Genomic DNA, 15,066 nt, shown 5'->3' on the forward strand with positions numbered 1-15,066 from the left:
CCTTGAATGTTAGTTATTAGTTCAGGAAAGCAAGGCTAAAAGGGATCAGTAACATCTTTTATTAGCTCCACAGGTAGGACTAGACCAAGCAGACAAGTTTTAACACAGTCTCTTTGCCAAGTCCAACAAAAACGCAGGAAATGCCAATCAAAGTAAAGATAAAAAATTAATTATTTACTGATTATCTGAATAACAATCAGAAAAGAAATTAAGTTACTCTTGCTTGCCTAGTACATATGATACACTGTCCAAGAAGCAGAAACACAGTGGCATAGAGTCCCTAGAGAGCAAAACACAAATCCCTATACATATTGGTGCTGTGAGTTAAAACATAACACGTGTTTTTCTAGTTGCAGCATTTCTTATATGAAATGATGACTAGGCCTCCAATAATGATTCTTTTTATGCTTTCCCTTGCAGTCCATGGACAGAAAGCATGGTACCACTGACAGAAGCGACAGATTCCAAGGATTCCGATTTTCACATCCAGATTCTAGGTTTTTTATGTGAGGTTAAATAATCAGAGCTGAGTGCTCTGACCTTGATAAATGTGGCTGACAGTGTGGCTACTTCAGCAGCAGCATAAGTAAAGACAAAAGAAATTCCAAATAAAATTACTATGTAAGGTGATATCAAAAGATATGCAGGGAGGTGTGAAAGAAAGTCACTGCTAGCACTGAAACACAGTATCCTTAGCTCAGCCTCTCAACTACTCAACTATCACCTCTCAGCTACTATAGTCTATGATTGTGGATGCAGATCACATTGCTAAGAGCTGTGAGATTTTCCAGCAAAAGGATATATACTCTCTAAATATCAAACTATGGAGTACAATATGGAAGATGCTTTACTTTGGTATATATATTTTTGGGCTGTTTTATTCTCAATTATTTAGCTGATTTAAAACATTTTCAATGCATGCTTTTATTTTTTTCTTCATATAACGATTGATACTCTGTTCCCCCCAGTGTTCCAGAGGTCAATACTGATTGAGGTTTCCTTATCATAACTGTAGAAACTGGTTGAAGTGTTTCACTGACAGCTCATTTGAGTTGCTTAGGAACCCAGCATCCTTCTTCCCATTAACGTTTTCCTATTGCCCCAAACACATTGCAAGAGAAAATGATGGAGAGGTAGTTTCTGTTTAAGCACTACAGAAACATAAACTCCTTCCAAGTATTCTGCATTCAGTATTCCAGCATGATACCAATTATCAAGAATTCTCAGAATTCATTTACTTTTCAGCAGAGGCTTAATTAAGACATCTTTGAGTTGTTATGCAAGTTAACCCACCAGAAACCAGTGTTCCCCTGGGTTGGTCACGCAATAATTTGAAATAAGATCACTCTGAGCAAGAGAAATACTGGTATTTCAAAGATCTAATTAAAAGCAGAAAAAAAGACAGAATTTTCATACCTGCAACAACCTTATATACCCAGGTGTCATTCTCCGGAGAGGAATAACCATGATTTCTGAGTCTTTGCAGAAGTTCAGCCCCTACAATTTTAGAACACACAAAACATTATTAAATCCCAGGGATTTTTTACAAGTTGACCTCTTAATGAAACATAAGATTAAGTCTAATATGGTTTGCTACAATGCCAAAGCGCTCCAAGAAGCAACACATGCAAACATTTTTTCCTCACCTGATGGTCTCTTCCCTGGAGTCCTTTACATGCTTAAGGTCCTAGGGGTATATAAAGCCCAGCTCAGTTGTATAACCTGTCACATGGGATCTGTCTGCACCGCTTAGGTGTTGGCAGACCCCTAACTGTCCCGCCAGGGGCCAGGTATGTCTTGCAATATTGGGAAACTCTCTGGGAATGCCTGAAGCTCATTAAGAGAGCAAAGCGACAGCTGACCTCCTTAAGAACAAAAGGGCCTAAGCCTGCTTTATAGATAGCACTGGATATAAAAAAAGGAGGTCATTATGGCATTTTGTTTCGTAGAGTGACAATGCAAATAGGATTGGATGGCTTTTATGTAACTTAGAGCATATATTTATGCCCCTAGGGCAACCTGACTGGGTAGGAAGCTTAATGCAGCCATGACCCCAGTTGAAAGGAGGTGCTAAAATAACAGGGTTATTTGAAGGCACATTTAAAAATAAGTTCTTTCTCTTCTGATAGTGTTCTCTTTTACTCAGCATTATGCATGTTCTTGCCCCTTTTTCTACTGCTAAAGCTTTACCTCTAAAAAATACTTAATCTAATACTTATTATTACTGTTATTACTATTTTCTGTTAACAGTGATTTCTTTTCAGTGTAGTGAGCTTGGATTCAGTTCTGCTCCTGGGGTCATATAGTTCACAATGTGAGAGATGGTGGTAAAATCTAACCTACAAAATTAATTTCTATTTCTTTTAGGAGTGTCCATGGATAGTCTGCGCTGAGAAAGCTCCTTTTTCCCATTATCAATACGTGCAACCTTGAATAAGGACAGCAAGGCAGAATTTGGCTCCAGTTGCAGTCATACTTCTAAACATGCAGGGTAAAAATCTTCAGGTGGCGTAAGTCAGTATAGCACTAGTGAGCCCACACTGGTTTTCATCACAAGTGCACCATAGAACAGCACTGATTTACACCCCTTTTGTCTCTGCTACAGCAGCCTAAAGCTCTCTGAGAAATATTCCTGCTGTAAAAGAGCAGAAACATGAAATGTTTCTACTTGGAGAAATATTCTACATTAGCTATTCCACAACGATATCACTTATCAGGAATTCTCATAACTCATTTACTTTTCCGCAGATGCTTAATTAACATTATATAAAGGAATGATGCTGTTTTCTTCTGAGGCTCTGGCTTACACAGCATGCAGCAGGCAGATCTCATTTTCCTCTCGCCGCACCACGTTTATACCACGTGGTATAAACCCTGCCGGCACCAGTGGAGCTATGTCTCATTCACAAAAAGGTAGCTTGAGTTGAACTAGTCCTATAGCGTCAATCTAAATATTAAAAGCAAGAGACTGGGAACCTGCCAATCTGTTGCTGTTTTTTTTTAAATATGCAACTTGCGCAGTAACCCCATGCTGTACCTTAAGTGCTGTATACCTTAGCTATAGGAAACACTCTATTAATGGGCAACAATTGACATAAAATTGGGAGCTGACTGAAGTTAATGGAAAGCGTATCAGTAAATACAAGTCACCGTACCTGCCCAAACGCATTTGGGATGAAAATCTATACTGTAAAAAGGCAAAGGCTTTTTTCTTGTTCTTGTTTCTCACCGTATGCCCCATGCTAACTTTCCTGCACAAACAGGAGAGTGCCTGGGCTCACTGCCCAGAGCAGGACAAGGCTAATGCTGCAGAGTCCGTGTTCTTCTGGAAATACACAGAACGCGGAGACTTTCCTTTAAATTTCCAGCCTTGCCTGCATTCAAAGAAAAACCTACTTACTGCAGTATCAGAGTTTCAGGAGCTGCGAAAAATGCTTGACTAACAATTTCTGTCATTTTGCGTGTAATTCTTTCCATCTGGAGAACAGCAGTGAGACTCCTGTGGCATGGTATTCAGAAAGAGAGAGCTTTCCAACCAAGTTTCTTTGTGCGGAAAATAAAAGGAAAGGGAAAGAGTATGCCTTGAATGCCACAGCTGTCTTTAAAAATGATTTCTTGGCCATGCCCAACACAACTGAATTGTAGAACATTTTCTGTAATTGCAGGTGTTACCAAAATCTGTAGTACTTTCCTGAGGACTCTGAAAGAATAACCCTGCCAGGCTGTTTCAGGAGAACTCTGAACAAACAAGGGGCTACCTCCGTTCCTTTTGAAGTTCAAGCCTCTGAGAATTGAGTCCTGACTGCCACGACGCAGAGATGAACGTGCCCCTCCGGGGCAGGGGACCGGATAACGGCGGAGGAAAAGCACAAAGAGCAAAGGGCTCTCCTGGCAAATACACGGGGATCCCACGCGCAGTGCAGACTGCTCGCCTCATTCATCTACTAATGCCTTCACTGCTGGAGGGGGGCACTGTTTTCTAACAGGCATCAAGCAGATAAGAATGCAAATGATATGCTGACATCCTCATCCCAAAATTAAAGGCGAGGGACACTGAACCCAGCTGTCAATATTCACCACCTCGTGCTCTACTTCCATTAAGAGGAGAAATCAATAATGAAATTTAAAGTTTCTTTGCTGTAACCCTGTGCCTTTGGGACCAGCAAGGACGTGCTTCCCCAAATGCAGCAGGAATCAACCAACAGGAACAACTTCTTTCCACACCGTTAGAAGCCCCTTCTTGACTGGCACTCCCCCAAAAGCTCTTCATGCTGCCCGTGAGCGCGTCCCTGCCTCTCCAGAGCACGGTGCAGGGACACCCGTGTCAGCATTACCCACCACAGCTCAGTGGCAAGTGGCTGGGCAAGCAGGGCAGCATGGGGCTCAGGCCCCAGCTCTTTTGGTAGGTTTTGCAGCCCACCTCAAGCCTGTGCTGTTGACCACTCTGAGACAGATGCCTCAAATATTTAGGCTGAAACTACACTGTAATCATTCCTGGACTTGTTGCTTTCTCTATGTGCCCCAGACTTTGTTAGCTTCTCTTTCACAGACAGCTGCTTCTCCCATCACCCTGAATTCACTTTCATATCCTTAAATATCTTATCTCCTAAAATCAGGCTCAACTTTCCAGTTTTCCTTGCTGCCTGTTCTCCGTACAGTGATTCCCATTCTCCAGCTCATTTTCCCAGCTACTTTCCAGTATTTTTGCTTTTATCCTGATGAAAGTGCAGCTATGTCAACATTTCCCCCTACACCCATACTTCAGCTTTAACATCAGAAATTTCTCTTCAGAAGAGGGACCCATACTGCTTTCTTCTGCTAGTCAGTTCTTGCCATCGCAGACCCTTGTGGGAGCTGGAATAGCAATGGCCTATGGCACTCGAGACTCTGGATGCTAGCGGGCCCTGACTCTCACCCATACAGCAGTCCATTGCCTACATTTACCCATACTTTTTTTCCTCTCTGCTTTCTTATTTCTTAAAAAACCCTATTTCTAAAAAATTTTTAGCCATCCTGAAGCAGAGAGAGGGAGGAGCGAGGCAAGCTGGTAGGGTGCATGACTTAAACCACAGGCAACAGCAGCTGGGGAGAGCAGCTTCTCTTACACCTGCGTGGAAGCCCAGACCAGGGAGTTGCAGCCAACACAGGGCTGTTACACAAAGGATGCTCAGAGAGGTTCACATGCACAAAGATCCATTAGCGGGGTCTGCAGCTGATGGCATGCATGGAGTTGCTTTTGCTGAAAAACAGAAACAACAGAGGAATGGAGAGGTGAGGGGAGGTGAGAGAGACAAAATAAAAAAGGGGAAAAAAGGGAAACTCAGTGGCCAGCAGGAAGAGAGGTGATGGGGGTGCCCAGGCGAGCAGCCTCCCCAGGAAGGGCTCCCCTCCAGCGGTCACCCCAGAAAGTCCCTTGCAGAAAGTACACAAGTCTCATTGGGACCTGCTCAAACTGCTGTCGGTGGTTCCTGCTTGAGATGCTGTTATCGCCAACTGGTGCGTGCTGGCTGGGGCTGGTGTGTGCTGACTGACTGCTACACTCCATGCATGTGTGTTATTGGCTGCAAGCAATGGTGGGAGAAGCGGGGAAAAGGCAGGTGATTCTCCTGCCGCTGCAGTCGCTTCCTATGAGAACCCGCCACAGCCACATTACCGGCTTTGCTGGGAAAAGGACGCGAGAGTGACAGCGCGAGAGCAAGAACATGAGACCAAGGAGAGGAAAATCCTGCCCCACGGGCGGCTGGGGTGATGGGCACCCCCCCACTGCCAGGGAAAGGCAGGCTGCCCGCCTGCAGGCAGGAGGCTCTCGGCAGCACGAAGGCGAAGGCACCTCAGGCAACGCAGCGGCACGTGTGCATGCCTACGGGCATCAGTCACTTGTGAGCCACTACACGCTCAAGTGGTTGAAGCCGTTGTCTCCCAATAGTTGTTGCTCCTACCTGACGGATGAAGATTGCAGGCAGAACACTGCAGGACGTTGCCTATGTGCAGTCGCATTTCTGAACAATAAACTGGTTTAAAACAAGGCTCTCCACTGGCTACGAGGGTCATTAAGCTTGATTTACTTTAGGCCTTCCACACTGACACAGGGGCAGTGTTTTAAAAGAGGACTTCCTGTAAAGCATACACAATTTTCATTCTATACCTGGATCACAATAGCGAAATGTATTATTTTGAAGTCGTAATTTTGACAATAATTCAGATATTTAACTAAGGAAGTACTTTCCAAAATTCATCACTCTTAAAGAGGCCAGGGTGGAGGAATACGGGCAGGATTCTGAACCTACCCATGGCTTCCACTGTGGCTCTTTGCGCAGGATAGAAGTAAACAAAGTGCTGTCACTGTAGGGAACTAAATAAAACAAGCAATAGAAAGAAAACAAACCAGCACATCTTCCTCTACACACAACCGCATGACTAATCTTGGGCTTTTTGACTTCAACAGTTACTAGATCTGAGAGGACGTCCTCGCAAATCATTCTGTGCATTACTTAAAAATTAAAGCTAAGCTAAAAGGAATTTTGCCTAAACCAAAGGTAACTAAAACACCAGCTCTGTAGGGGTAACAGGATTGGGCACTGTCAGCTCATAGAAGAAAGAGACGGTCCTGCCCCAAAGAGCCTACAATCCGTGGGGAGGCAGATGGATGCCGCCAGATGGAGGAGCCCAGGGAAACAAAGAGAATATATCGCTTGGCATGCAAGGCAATGTTCTCAGCTCACTCACAGTCAGACTGTTTCCAAATTTTTGTAGGCGTTGCAGCAAAGCGCAGTGTTAAGGAGGGATGTGAAGGTGGTTAATGAATTTTGAGATGCCAAGGCAGGCAAGGAACAGGAACAATGTTAGTCATATTGTTGCATTACACAGTAATGTCTCTGCGGAGCACAGAATTAGGGAGATGTATTGGAATATGTTGATGACAGAAGTAGAAAATACTGTCCATAGAAGACTGCAATAGTGTGTAGATGAGTTGAGGCACAGACAGACAATTGCAGATAGTTCAGTCCTCAAAGTCATCTAAGGTTACAGATAGACAGCAGCAAGAGGTTGCGTTGCTGAGGCTTACGGAGTTACCATTGAAGTAGCTTAAACTACTCATTTAATTCCTGCTGAGAATTGACTTGTTCACTTCCCACAGCTCCACTGCCAAGCGGTTACTCCTGTATTTGCAGTCTGCCTACCCACAGTGCTCTGATGCCATTGAGGGACAAAATAATAGAAACCAACAAAAATGTAACAGCAAAAGAATAGCAGAAAACCAAGTTAATTTCTGCTATGGAGAAAGGAGAACTTCTGCCATGAAAGAAAATTTTGTTAGAAATCGCTGCAGTTTGTACCTGTTAGAAACTACAGGGGAAAAAAAAATCATCTTGGAATGCTTTTTTGAAGTATTTCCAAAGCAAAGGTACGTAAGCACTGTCACTGGCAGAATTATAGGTGTAGCGCAAAGACAGTAGCACAGCTCGTCTGGAACCCAGTTTCTGGTCAAGCAGGTCTGGATCCCTCTCTCCTAACTCCAGACGCGGCTAGCGCAGATGCCTGCCTCTGAACTAGTTGCTCTAACCTCCTATTGTCATTTACCTATTTTAGATTGTGATGGGTTAACCCTGGCTGGACGCCAGGTGCCCACCAGAGCCATTCTATCACTTCCCCTCCTTCTCAGCTGGACAGGGGAGAGAAAATATAACAAAGAGCTTGTGGGTCAAGATAAGGATAGGAGAGATCACTCACCAATTACCGTCACGGGCAAAACAGATTCAGTTTGGGGAAAATTAACTTGATTTATTACAAATCAACCAGAGTAGGGTAATGAGAAATAAAACCAAATCTCAGAACACCTTCCCTCCACCCCTCCCTTCTTCCCGGGCACAGCTTCACTCCCGGATTCTCCACCAACCCCCCAGCGGCACAGGGGGACGGGGATGGGGTTTATGGTCAGTTCATCACATGTTATTTTCTGCCGCTTCATCCTCCTCAGGGGGAGGACTCATCACACTCTTCCCCTGCTCCAGCGTGGGGTCCCACCCACGGGAAACAGTCCTCCACGAACTTCTCCAACGTGGGTCCTTCCCACGGGCTGCAGTTCTTCACGAACTGCTCCAGCATGGGTCCTTTCCACAGCGTGCAGTCCTTCAGAAGCACACTGCTCCAGCGTGGGTCCCCCACGGGGTCACAAGTCCTGCCAGAAAACCTGCTCTGTGGGCTCCTCTCTCCACAGATCCACAGGTCCTGCCAGGAGCCTGCTCCAGCGCGGGGTTCCCATGGGGTCACAGCCTCCTTCGGGAACCCACCTGCTCCGGTGTGGGGTCGTCCCCGGGCTGCAGGTGGAGATCTGCTCCACCGTGGACCTCCCTGGGCTGCAGGGGGACAGCCTGCCTCACCATGGTCTTCCCCACGGGCTGCAGGGGAATCTCTGCTCCGGCGCCTGGAGCATCTCCTCCCCCTCCTTCTTCACTGACCTTGGTGTCCGCAGGGTTGTTTCTCTTACATGTTCTCACTCCTCTCTCCGGCTGCCGAATACTGTCTGTCCCAACTTTTTTTCCTTTCTTAAAAATGTTATCACAGAGGCGTTACCACTACCGCTGATTGGCTCGGCCTTGGCCGGCGGCGGGTCCGTCTTAGAGCCGGCTGGTATGGGTTTTCTCTCGAACACAGGGGAAGCTTCCAGCAGCTTCTTACAGAAGCCACCCCTGTAAACCCCCCCCCCCCGCCACACAAAACCAATACATAGATGTTTATGTTAAGATCAGGGAAAGAAGTGATGCCTGATAGTACAGTGAGTTAACACAGCTAGCGCAGACACAGACATCAATGGTGTCAATACAGCCAGTCACATGAACTGCACCCCACTGATTTGACCATCAGAATTCAAGGTGAAGCTCGTTTGAAGAACAGCTACCAAGATGACCAAAGCAAATGAAAAGTATGTATTACAAGAAGCTACATTTAACCTCACAAAAGCAGGATTGTCAAAGCCTTCCTTTCCTCTTAGATACTGATGAACAGTGATGCTGTCCTTGAACACTGATTTTTGCCTCATTCCCCAACTACTGGATGCAGTCAATAGCCTAGCTTCATCTCCTCTCGCTCAGGGGAGGTCTTCACAGAGGGAAAGCAACACTGGTAAAATTGAGTGGCCCACTACACATGGGAAAGCCAACACATGAGAAGGACTGCATTTCAGCCTCTGCATAAACAGGTACTATCTGACCTGATGTGCAAGTACAGCATCTTCGGGGGAACCATCTCCAATGTCCCAGTAGACAGTCATTGCCCTACAGAACATTGCCAGTCCTGACTGCTACTGATCCGTGAGCCATCAGTTGAGTGAACAAACACTGTCAGTTTTTCTGTAGCTAAGGTGAGTACTAGTACAGATGTATTTAGTCATTTACAACTGAAAACCAAAAAGACCCCACCAAAATGAAAAAAAAAAAACAAAACCCAACCCCAAACCAAGAATATAAACAATGGGCATTAATAGAGACTTGGGGTCCTGCAGGTCTGAAGACCTTAATGGAAGCTAGCACCTTTCCAAAAGGTGCTGCTACACTCACACCAACCACTGGCAACTCTGATGTTTGCGTCCACCTTAATGATTTGTGCAACTTTGCAGAATCTGTAAGTTGGACTGCAACAGAAAACTGGTCTAGCAGATATGGGCAGGGAGAAGCTTGTCCACCTCTGCTGTGCAAGTGACCTTGCATCACAAGCACTTCCCTGTTCTGTCTTTTGCTTAATACCCACTCCTGGAAAGTGGGTTGAGTGTTTAAAATGCATAGCAGAATAATAGCTGTCTTTTTTGAGCAACAGCTTTACGCCTTGCTGCTTCTGAGGTGGGTTCAGAAATCAACCAGCACAACACACTACCAGAGAAGCTGGAACACTATGGGCTGTGCTCATGGGCCTGAGAATTATCTGGGTGCATACTGCTGGAAAGATTTATCTATAGCCATTATTCTGGGAAGGTTCACATCTGGCTGGCAGTGGACAGAATTCCAGTAGAAGTCCAGAGTCCCAGTTAACCCTGAAAACAGTTGGTAATAGAGTTCCCTTTTTCTCACAAGTATAATAATGCACTGTCTTGCAATGATCCCAGTATTCAGAGCACGTACCAACCACTTGAGCAAGGTAGTGCACTGGAAGGACACACAATGCAATCCTGACAGTTTGTGAAGAAGGTGGGTATCATCATTATCATAATGCTATTTTTCAGCTACCAAGGCACTACTGAACTGACTAGGGAAGCCTACGGCACACCTATGGATATACCTGGATATGTAAGACTCGCAAGACGCATCATTACTCAAGAGCACATCCCCTCCTGTGATTGTGTGTGCCAATTAGCTGCTATTAATCCAAGACAGTGTATTATTTGTTGCTCTAAAGGAGTGACATACAATGGCTGCTATTTTGCAAAGAAACAAGGCATTAGGCTCTTTCCTGTGAACAGACTGCAATTTCCTTTCCATTTAGAAGAGATAGAGCAAAGAGAGGTGAGCTTGTTAAGGAGCAAGGCATGTCCTCTCACTCTGCTCTGCTCCACAAAGTCCACTAAAATGGGTCTCTACATTAAGACACCCACCAGATATTGGCTCCTGTGCCAGGCTGAACATGTGTTCCTGACTAGCCAGTCCTCAGTGGGTGTTTTTCACTGTGAGAGTTGATCTGAGAAATTGTATTACAATCTGTGATGAGAACACTTCACGTTGTGTCCTTTGCTGCTTCTGTGGCCGATGAGACAAAAAGCTGGACCATCAGACTCCATGTCCTCATGGACATCCCTCACTCCATCTGCAGAGGGTCCCAGATCATGAGAGGCTCTATCACAGCGTCCCAGGTATCTTCTGCAGCTTGATACACAGCATATAGCTATACTGACCTGCGTAGGGTTGTAACCTGTCCAATGCACGTATACACACAGCCCGGAGCCTTTTGAATTTGAACTACTTGTTTGTAAAAAGCTGGACAGATCATTCCTAGCAGTTCTGTATTGCTGCTGGGAAATTTTCTCAGCAGTAAAGCTGTGCACATGAGCAGGTGCATATGCAAGTAACTATTGAGCAGGATTCTTCCTCCTCCTCTACGTCCCACGTTGCAACCCTGTTACACACATGCCAAATCTTCACCGTGAATCACACAAATGAGAGAGCTTAAGAAGCAGCCTTCTGACATGTAATTCCAGAATTGCAGGTATTTGGAGATGGCAGCTGAGGATAGGTGGCCACAAGATCTCCTGCGATGCCTGCGAATGACTGGGAGGCTTGCAAAGAACTGCCATATTTTATGTATGAGAAAAACCCTAACATACAGTATCCTGTACTTTTCTGTAGCTAGGGACATTTTAATTTGTTTCAGAGCACAGCCACAGTGTGAAAAAATAGCTGCTGTAGGGATGTTTGGGGTACCATGACTCTGGAATGGAAAAGGATTCATTCTAAGAAGATAATATAGATACATTCAAAGCACGACCACAATTTTGGTTCTAATTCCGAAGTGTTGATTTACAACAGAATTAGGCAACTTCAGTCAATCATTTCACTGGTACCTCTCTGTTCTTTTCAAACAAAATTTTCAGATAGTTAAAATGCATGGGTTACGATATTCCATATAGCCTTATAAATTGTGAGTCATGAATCCTACAAAGGCACCTGATCCACCTTCTAAACAAACCTGTAGAATCTTCTTTTTGGAAGGGTTGGAACTTGTTCTACATGTGATCATGGCTAAAATGAATCTGTAGCTATTACCAAAATGTAGACTTTTATTGACATGTACCATTCCTGCATAAGCAAACGTGTCTAAACACCAAGAGGTTCTGCAGTCTTCCTTAGCGGTCTGCTAGGAAAGTTACTTACATTTAGCAGTAATGGATATCTAGATCTTTAACATCCAAAAATGGTTTCTAATTTAGAAACTGTAAATGCTTTAATCCATCCTTGCAGATATAAGGGCCCGAATATATATTGTTGTATGCTGCCTGTTTCCAATGCAACAGGCTAATGAATTAGTCCACCGCAAACACAAAAGGTCTGTAAATTCTCTTGTAAGACTTTAAACTGCAATATAAGAAGACATAAATTACTGGAGCCTTCCAAGTATGATAGAAAATGCTTCAAAGCTTTAAATTAAATTACATAGCTTTAGTGGGAACCTTGCTAGTTGAATTTCTGTTCTCGCACACTTTCTGACATGTCCCCTTGTTTTGTTTCCTTGTAATTGCCTTCACACTGCTGATTACACATGGTTCCCATCCCTTACTATCTGTATTCCTATTTAAATGTTCTAATCCCTTAAAAGAGACACCTATTATTTCTGGCACGGCATTGTGCCAGCACAGTTGTGGCTATTTAACATGATTGGTAATCTATTTTGAGGCATAATCCGGTGTAAAGGTGCATGTCTTATGTTGTGATCTCTAGCTGAACACTGGAAGATTCCTTCATCAGCTTAAGAATAGGGTAAAACTATGCAGGAAATAAAGCATGAAAAATACATTAATCAAAAAGGCAGCATTTCTGTAACGTTTATTTTTCATTAAGTAGTGTTTATTCTGATTAAGTGTTGTGGCTGCCTGACTGTGAGGCCAAACAGAAATGATTAAAACAGAATTCAAATTACCTAGGAGTGGAAAACAAAACAAGAGGGGTAGAGCAGTCAACATTTGCACTTAAGCACGATGCACTGGACTCAGCACGGAGTTCTCTCTTCAGAGATCGTATTTCCCATGGCACAACACTAAGAGCTCACTAGGACCAGATGGTATTCACCTAACAGCTCTAAACCAACTGAAGGATGAAATAACACAACTGCGAGCCATGGTGTGTAACCTCTCACTGGGAATTGTCTCAGTGTCAGGGGCTGGGAAGGTGGTGAAATGGCTAATTTTTACAAAGGATTCCAGGGTGATCTGAGGAACTACAGACCAGAGAACCTGATGTCCTTGTTCAGCAAATCAGTAGGGACCACTGCAATGAGCAGACGCGTGGAAAAATATACTGGGAAACATTTCATTAAGCTTCTGCAAAGGGAAGACATACTTCACAAGCCTATTGGCATTTTTTTTTGAGGAATCAACAAATAAGTGGACAAGGTGTACCAAAGTGCATTTTTAAAATTAATTGGGAGGAAAAAAAAAGCTCTTAAAAAGAAGTCTCATGGGCTAAGAAAATCCTTATTTGAATGAATAAGCAATTAAAAGATACAAAAGAAAAAGTAGGAATGCAGAGTTTTCCTACTGGAAGGAAATCACCAATGCAATCCTATGGGACTTTATGCCAGGATCTGTACTGCTCAGCAAAGTCCTAAATGACCTGGAAAAGGTGATGAATAATGGGAGAACAGAGACTGCTGATTCCACTACAGTTATCACAGGGACTAAAATTGAAAGCTGACTGTGCAGAGCCGCAGAAGAGCACTACGATCATGCACAACTTGTGATAAAATGGCAGATGAAATTCCATGTAGGGTATTGCAAAGTGGTGCTCGTAATTACATACACTGATAAGGACTGTTCAGGAATGAAGAGTTCTATGATGATGTCAGCTCGGTACCCAGTAAGGGGCCAAAAAAGCAACCAAATTATTTGGAAAGGACTAGAGAACATATCAAAGCACACTTCAAAAAATGCGTGAACCTGCATTTTTAATAACGTGGGTAGTTTTGGTCCTCCCATCTCTGAAAGGATGAAGCAGACTTGAAAAAGACACAGGAAAGGGCAAAAAGGGTATAATAAAAAGTAGGAAAAGTTTCTTTATGAAGACTGAGTAAAGAGACATCTTCAAGTTGGATGTGTCCTTTTATTTTTCTTCCCTGTTTCCTTACTTCCTCTATATGTCTTCCTCTCCCTCTCACGTTACTGTGTTCTTATCAACACTTCCATTGTCTTCCCAGACCTGCAGACAAATGGAGGGTTTGAAATACAAGCTGTTGGGACTTTCTTTCCTCACTCAAAAGTTAGAGGGAGGGCTTCCTCTGGTCTTCCTACATTCCTCCAAGGCAGGAAATGCTAAGGATTCACTGCCCCCTGCCCCAACATACAAAGGAAAAAAAATACTTCTTTGAGTTTTTTACCTCCTTCCTGCACCACAGCCTTGTCAACAAGATTTTTGCTGATTGTCAGACATTGACTTCTCCACTTTGGAGGCAAAGAGACTGCTTTCAGTGCTCAGCTTCTCTGTGAATTAGGAGCTGCTATGACAGATTGTCCCACCTTGCAAGTTACTTTCAGAGCTGACTGCAAACTCTTCCCATTTCACAGCATATAGACATCTCAACCAACCGCTTTTCCCTGATGGCAAGGTGGTACTACTAGTTAAGCATGGTTCAGCCTTACCTCTCACTTACAGGAAGTTCGTGTCAACTTTATTTGGAAACTGGAGCACAGGTACTACAATAGCCAGGGGGTGCAAATGCCCTGGCTGCTTCATCTTAAAATTTAACTCTGACCAGCTTTTGACTCTGATGGAAAACTCACTCCAACTTGAGAGACATGTTCATGGATTTCCACTCATTTGAGCCAAAGACAGATATTCAGTTACTGAGAAACGCACTGCTTCAATCCGTGGCTCCTACCACTTCAAAGACCAGTGCACAGTTCAGTTCAGGAGGAACAGGACTGACAGGCTGTGGGCTGAAACCTTTGTATAGGCTCTGCTTTCCATGAGGTGTATATCAATTCATCCCTATGATCTTTTATACAAAAATCTTTCCCTTCCAGAGACAATTTGGGTTTTTACACTGGTCTACAGGAAGTGTCCAATCATACAGATTATGCAGAATCCTCCTTTGCTTGGTTCACTACAGTCTGAAGCACTCATCTTCATTAACTTAGTGTCATGTATTTTTGTGAGCATTAAAAACTCTGTGGAAGCCTGAGTGTAGCATCATGGAAAAAAAATTGCCAGTCACTATAAAAATGCAAAGCACAACCAAGGGAGGGTGCTTTAATTTCAGAGAGACAGCTGTAAAATTGCTTAGCAAAGATAGTTGGAAATTTGTTTGTGTTTCTTCCCAATTGCAATGCAGAGGTGAATGGCTGTGTACTGATAAACCCATCTGTCTTGT

At 43.9% G+C, this 15,066-nt stretch overlaps 1 protein-coding gene across 4 annotated transcripts in view; it reads right to left on the bottom strand.

The window, feature by feature from the left end:
* The window catches only part of ERICH1 (glutamate rich 1), a 105,333-nt gene that overhangs the window by 696 nt on the left and 89,571 nt on the right, over positions 1-15,066 (bottom strand). For 2 of the 4 annotated variants that reach the window (XR_008238454.1, XR_008238450.1), the window contains exon 7: positions 1,417-3,374. The gene's annotated coding sequence lies outside the window, so the exon portion shown is untranslated. The other 2 variants (XR_008238452.1, XR_008238451.1) reach the window with 2 other exon arrangements.

This window comes from Harpia harpyja, chromosome 15 (genome assembly GCF_026419915.1).
Source record: "Harpia harpyja isolate bHarHar1 chromosome 15, bHarHar1 primary haplotype, whole genome shotgun sequence".
NCBI lineage: Eukaryota > Metazoa > Chordata > Aves > Accipitriformes > Accipitridae > Harpia > Harpia harpyja.